Consider the following 6,373-nt stretch of genomic DNA (forward strand, 5'->3'; position numbering starts at 1 on the left):
GGGCCAAGAAAAACTATATGGAAGTTTTAACAACGGTTATCTCTAAAACTAACACAACTTTGTAAATCAACTGTACTTCAATTAAAAACAACTATGGTGGGACTTCCCTGGTGGCGCAGTGGTTAAGAATCCGCTTGCCAATGCAGGGGACATGGGTTTGAGCTCCGGTCCGGGAAGATCCCACATGCCTCGGAGCAACTAAGCCCTTGCGCCACATCTACTGAGCCTGCGCTATGGAGCACGCGAGCCACAACTACTGAGCCCGTGTGCCACAACTACTGAAGTCCGTGTGCCTAGAGCCCATGCCCTGCAACAAGAGAAGCCACTGCAATGAGAAGCCCACGCATCGCAACGAAGAGTAGACCCCACTCACCGCAACTAGAGAAAGCCCGCATGCAGCAATGAAGACCCAATGCAGCCAAAAATAAATAAATTAATTAATTAATTAATTAAAAAAAAAACAACTATGGTTATCTCTAGGTGGTGGAATTTTGAGTGATTTTGTTTGTTTGTTTCTTTATACTTTTTGTTTCTCCCTCATGCTTTTCTGCATTTTCCAAAATTTCTACAAAGAATATGCTTGCTTTTACAATTATTAAAAAGATTAATTAAAATTAAAATACATAGTAAAATTTTGTAGGATAGCAATACAGATAGAAAAATATATTATAACTGTCCAAAAGCAATATCCATTCTTAGATACCTAAAAGGCACAAAATTATCTATAAATACAGCAGTGTCTTTCATATAGCTTGGGTTCAGTTTTAGCAAAACAAAACAAATGTCTTTTCCTCTGAGTAGTGAATGCCTTGGAGTTACTCCAGAATAATATTGAATTATTCACATTGAATGGTGAATGCCTGGAGTTACTCCAAAATAATATGAAATCAAACCTTATTTCAGTAATAACTTTTAAGCCTAAAATCCTACAAATTGAATCAGTCCTAGTACATGTATCTGTTCCAGAAACCAGTCTCCAAATTTAGTGTCTAGGTCTGGCACTAGGAGACTGGATGTTTTAGACAAATGCTCCTTGATGCTGAGGGTAGAGGTTGTGGGGAGTACAGGATGATGAAACCAAACACCAATCTTTTAAGTATTGTTAGTAACATCCATTTCCACCTCAGCTATCTTTTACCAGAGTAGTATGTGATAAACAACACTTCATTCATTCATTTATTCTTTCAGTTAATATTTATTTAGGAGCCTATTATGCATGCAGCACTGTGCTAGGCACTGGGTTTACAGTGGAGAACAAAACAGGTGAGGTTTCTGCTTGCATAGGGCTGAGAGCCTAGTGGAGAAGATAGACAAATACATACACTAATAGATACGCAGTTGCAAATTGTGATGAGTGCTATGGAGGAAAGTTCAGAATGTTTTGAAAGAGAATTGGGGGAAGGGATATTTTAGGGTAGGAGAAGGGAGTGGTCAGACATGACCTCTCTGAGTAAGTGACATTTCAGTCAAAATATGAGTAAGAGTTAGGGGAAGAATGGTGAAGAGTATTCTAGGAAGGAAAAGTGGCATATGCAAATGCCATGAGGCAGAAAAAAGCTTGAAGCCTTAGGAGTAATTGCAAGACCAGTGCAATCTCCTATGGAAAGACATGTCTAGCTTCCACTTTTCCTCATCCCTGTGAGAACAGAGCACAATGCAATGAAACAATGCACAGGTGGCAGCAGCACAGGTCTTAATCACATCTGTCACTTAGCTGTTTAACCTGATGTCTGGGCCTTTTTTCAGCATCTTTGAAATGAGAATTACGGAGTTCCTTCTTGAACCTCTTGTGAAATTTCATTATATTTCATCTGTAAAATACTTGCCCTTTTTATGATGTTACATAATCATATGTGTAATGTAATAATTGACAAAATGTGGCCTTTTTACTATTAAAATGCACATTCTGAGGAAAAAGAGTAGGAGCTACCCGCCGGTTTAGGAAAGTGAAAAGAGAGAACTATATTCACTCATTTGCAATTGTCATTTAATTCCAGAAGGCTAATTATGATCATGAGCTAGGTCATCTATTTTTGTGAAAGTAAACTGTTATTTGCAAGAAAATGGTCTATTTGAAGCTTTCTCGAGGGGAATCCAGTGACTTAGCCTCAGAGCTTCATTGTGAAGTCTCTAAATCTACATGTGTTTCACTCAGATATACTCCTGCTTTGAACCATGTGGTACTTAGATAAGTGTCAGAGTCAAACTGACAATAATACATCCAGAGTCTCACCCCCACCCCAACCCTGCACTGGTCCTAAGTCCCTTGTGCTGGGCACAATGCTGAACACTTGCATGCAATAGTTTTCAGTTAAGCCCTGCTATAACAACCCTATGAGACACAGTCAATTCTCATTATTTTTGGTAGTTATATTCTATAAAGTGGCCACAAGCACTGAATTAATGATATCAAACCATTGCTCCTAAGGGAAGCACAAGGTTAAGTTCCTACAAACCTCTGGTTATAATATTTTCATCAACTGATCAATACATAACCTTGTTTTATGTGTGTTTCTGTTTAAAGACACCATATTTATTATATATTGTCGATTCCTTAACGTTGAACTCATGGCCAACAGCCTTATAACTCATGCCTCAATGAAGCTTATCTAATGTTTATTTTCTCCATCTCTTCTTCATGGCAGCCTTCTTGCACCTAGGAACAATAGACAACACTTTAGCAGTAAGCTTGGGGGCCATATTAAGTAGTAAAATCACCAACAGAAAGTGCAAAAATGCACAAAACGTGGCATTAAATAGACCACTTTATATGGTTATGTCTACATGTGGTCCCCTGGAACTGCGGCAGCCATCTTGCAGCCATGAGGAGATAAGCCCGAGGACAAAAGCCAACACACTGAAGAGCAGAAAGTTAGGGAAAAAAACCCAAAACCCTACATCCTTGATAATGTTATTTGCTGCTAAATTAACCATCCTAGTAACTACTCTATCTCTTTCCTATTAGGTGAGATAATACATTTTCCTTATTTAAATAATTTGAGCTGGAGTTTTCTGTTACCTGTAATCAAAAGCAGCCTAATTGAGAAAGTCTGCCAAGAGAAATTTTTAGCTCACTGATTTTCTAAGACAGATCTAGTTCTCCTAAGAGAAATTGCCCTCTGCCTAGACAAACTAACATGTACCCTATTTCCACAAATTTGGATGGAATTTGAGCTCATGGAAGAAGATAGTGAACTGATCACTTATTTAGCTCACACATGAGGCTTAACATGATGTTTCTAGAAATTTAATGGTTTTTCTTTTTAATAATAAGACACTCACGTGAAAAATATTCCTCCAAAGGTCCCCCCTCACCCAGAAGACCTGCTTTCATATATCATTAATTAGAATTACATTACACGCTCATGCCTAAGCCATAATTGGCTTAGATCAATAAAAATTCACATCCTGGAGATAGGAAGGACCCAGATATCCATATCTTAATAAAACTGGGGTTCTGTTAGAAAGCAAGAATGGGAAAAGGGGACAACAGTTGGGTAGGCAACGAACAGGGTCTACCACACTGCTAAATAGCTATTATTTGATGTTATCATACCAATTGGTTAATACTAATATCCTATACCCATGATAGATGCCGTTGATAATGGAGCTCTGTAATGAGTCACTTCTTCAACATTATAGGTTTACTTTGCTGGGGTGGGGGCAAGAATAATACAAATAACTCCTCCCCAACCCCAATCCATTTGGGTAAAAATTGCCAACATGATGACCCATTATCCAGAAATACTTCAGAGTGTAGTTCCTACAAACATGGATATTTTCCTATGTGACCGCAATACAACCATCAAAACTGATATGTGGGGCTTCCCTGGTGGTGCAGTGGTTAAGAATCCGCCTGCCAATGCAGGGGACATGGGTTCGAGCCCTGATCTGGGAAGATCCCACATGCTGCAGAGCAACTAAGCCCATGCAACACAACTACTGAGCCTGTGCTCTAGAACCCGTGAGCCACAATTAGTGAAGTCTGTGTGCCTAGAGCCCGTGCTCCGCAACAAGAGAAGCCACCGCGATGAGAAGCCCACACGCCGCAACTAGAGAAAGCCTGCGCACAGCAACGAAGACCCAAGGCAGTCAAAAAATAAATAAATAAATAAATTTATTAAAAAACTGATATGTGACCACCACCTAATGCTCAGAATCTGTTCCATTTTCAGCCATTGTCCCAATAATGTCCTTTGTAGGTATACAATTCAATCCAAGATCTTATGTTGTGTAGTTGTGACCTTCCATCTGGAATAGTAGTTCCTCAATCTTTCCTTGACTTTCAATACCTTACACTTCTGAAGACTACAGACCAATTATTTTGTAGAATATCCCTCAATTTGGGTTACTCTCATGTTTCCTAATGATTAGATTCAGGTAATGCATTTTTGGCAGAATTATCACAAAAGTGATACTGTGTTTTTCTCATTGCATCCTATCAGGTGGTACACAATTTCAGTTTGTCCCATTGCTGCTGATGATAACTTTGATCACTTGGTTAATGTGATATTTGCCAGGTTTCTCCATTCCAAAGTTACTCTTTTTCACTGTGTAACTAAGTATTTTGTAAGGAGGTATTTTGAGACTATGTAAATATCCTTTTCCTCATCAAATTTTCACCGACTAACTTTAGTATCCACGATGTTTCTTGGTTTAATTAACTATTACTACAGGTTGCCAAATGGTGATTTTCTAATTCCAGTATTCTTTCTACATGTATTAGTGTTCAAGTGTAAAGAAGATCTTTCTAGTCTTCCCATTGGTTTTCAGTTGTTTATTTATATCAATGTAGACTTATGCATTGCTGTTTATATAATCCATTACTATCATCATTTATTTTGATACCCAAATTGTCCCAGATTTAGCCCCCTTGAGGGTTCTGTATCCTTTTGATGTACCCTCATCATTCTTTGAACACTACCTTATTTTTTGTGTGCAAAAAGATGTTCCAAGCTTATCTTGTGCTTTCCATATTCCAAATAGCTTGGAATAAGCTATTTCTCCCAGCATCCCTGATATCGTTTAACAGAGAGTACTATTTAGCAACCAAGATATGGGCACTTGTGTACTCATTGCTATTGGATTGTTGCTGCTCTAAGGCCCTCTAAGCTAATGGATATCTATATCTATATGTAAATATAAATATAAATTATGTACACATATATGTTGTATACAATGTATAATATTGTGTACCTATATATGTATTATATGTATATGCATGTGTACATTTATATCTATATTTGTTTTTATGTCTCTCTCTGTATTTTAAACCATGAGTTCACACCGATAAGTTCAATTCTTTTTTTTTTTTTTTAATCTATTTATGGCTGTGTTGGGTCTTCGTTTCGTGCGAGGGCTTTCTCTAGTTGCGGCAAGCGGGGGGCCACTCTTCATCGCAGTGCGCGGGCCTTTCACTATCGCGGCCCCTCCCGTTGCAGGGCACAGGCTCCAGACGCGCAGGGTCAGCAGTTGTGGCTCACGGGCCCAGTTGCTCTGCGGCATGTGGGATCCTCCCAGACCAGGGCTCGAACCCGTGTCCCCTGCACTGGCAGGCAGACTCTCAACCACTGCGCCACCAGGGAAGCCCGGTAAGTTCAATTCTAATATAATATTAGAGGGCCTTTCTAGTTTTCTCCCCTTCCATATTTGTAATTCCCATAGTAAAATATCCTCAATATTTACTCATTGAGTCAATTCCCCCCATATTCTCCAAAGTGACTAATTGCCCAAATCCATGATGCCCCCTCCTCAGGCAAACATTCTCTTCTTCCCACTCATACATCAACAACCTGCACCCAGTTGCCACTGCTCTTCATCCCCCTTCCTTGTGGACACCTATCTTGCTTGCCCCCCCCCCATAATGGCTTTTGGATTGAATATTCAGAAGGAGAGGATGTCAGAAGGGCAGGAAGGCAGGCAAGAAGGCAGTTGGGAAAGCAGGCAAGCCATATATTTACCTTTTAAGAGACAGTACTCTAACCCAAAGGAGAACTATAAGAGTGAGAAATGTTGGATGTTGGGTCAGGCCAGTGGAGATTATATTTTGGAGGAAGCAGACCTTCACTACGATCTTTAAATAATAGGGTAAATATCAATACTTAGAGTCTAATGTGAATTAGGATTTTTCCTTCTAAATATTTATGTTCATAATTTTTAAGTTAAAATAAATCACATCTCTAAAGTTAGAGCCTTGATACTCAAAGTATGATCAACAACCAGCTGCATCAGCATCTTCTGGGATCCTGTCAGAAATACAGAATCTCAGTCCCCACCCTAGATGTTCTGAATCAGAATCTGCATTTAACAAGATCCCCCAGGTGATTCATCTGTTCACTAAAGTTTAAAAGCACCGAGTTTGAACATTCACCAT

The sequence above is a fragment of the Balaenoptera physalus genome (genome assembly GCF_965194825.1).
Source record: "Balaenoptera physalus genome assembly, chromosome: 20".
Lineage (NCBI taxonomy): Eukaryota > Metazoa > Chordata > Mammalia > Artiodactyla > Balaenopteridae > Balaenoptera > Balaenoptera physalus.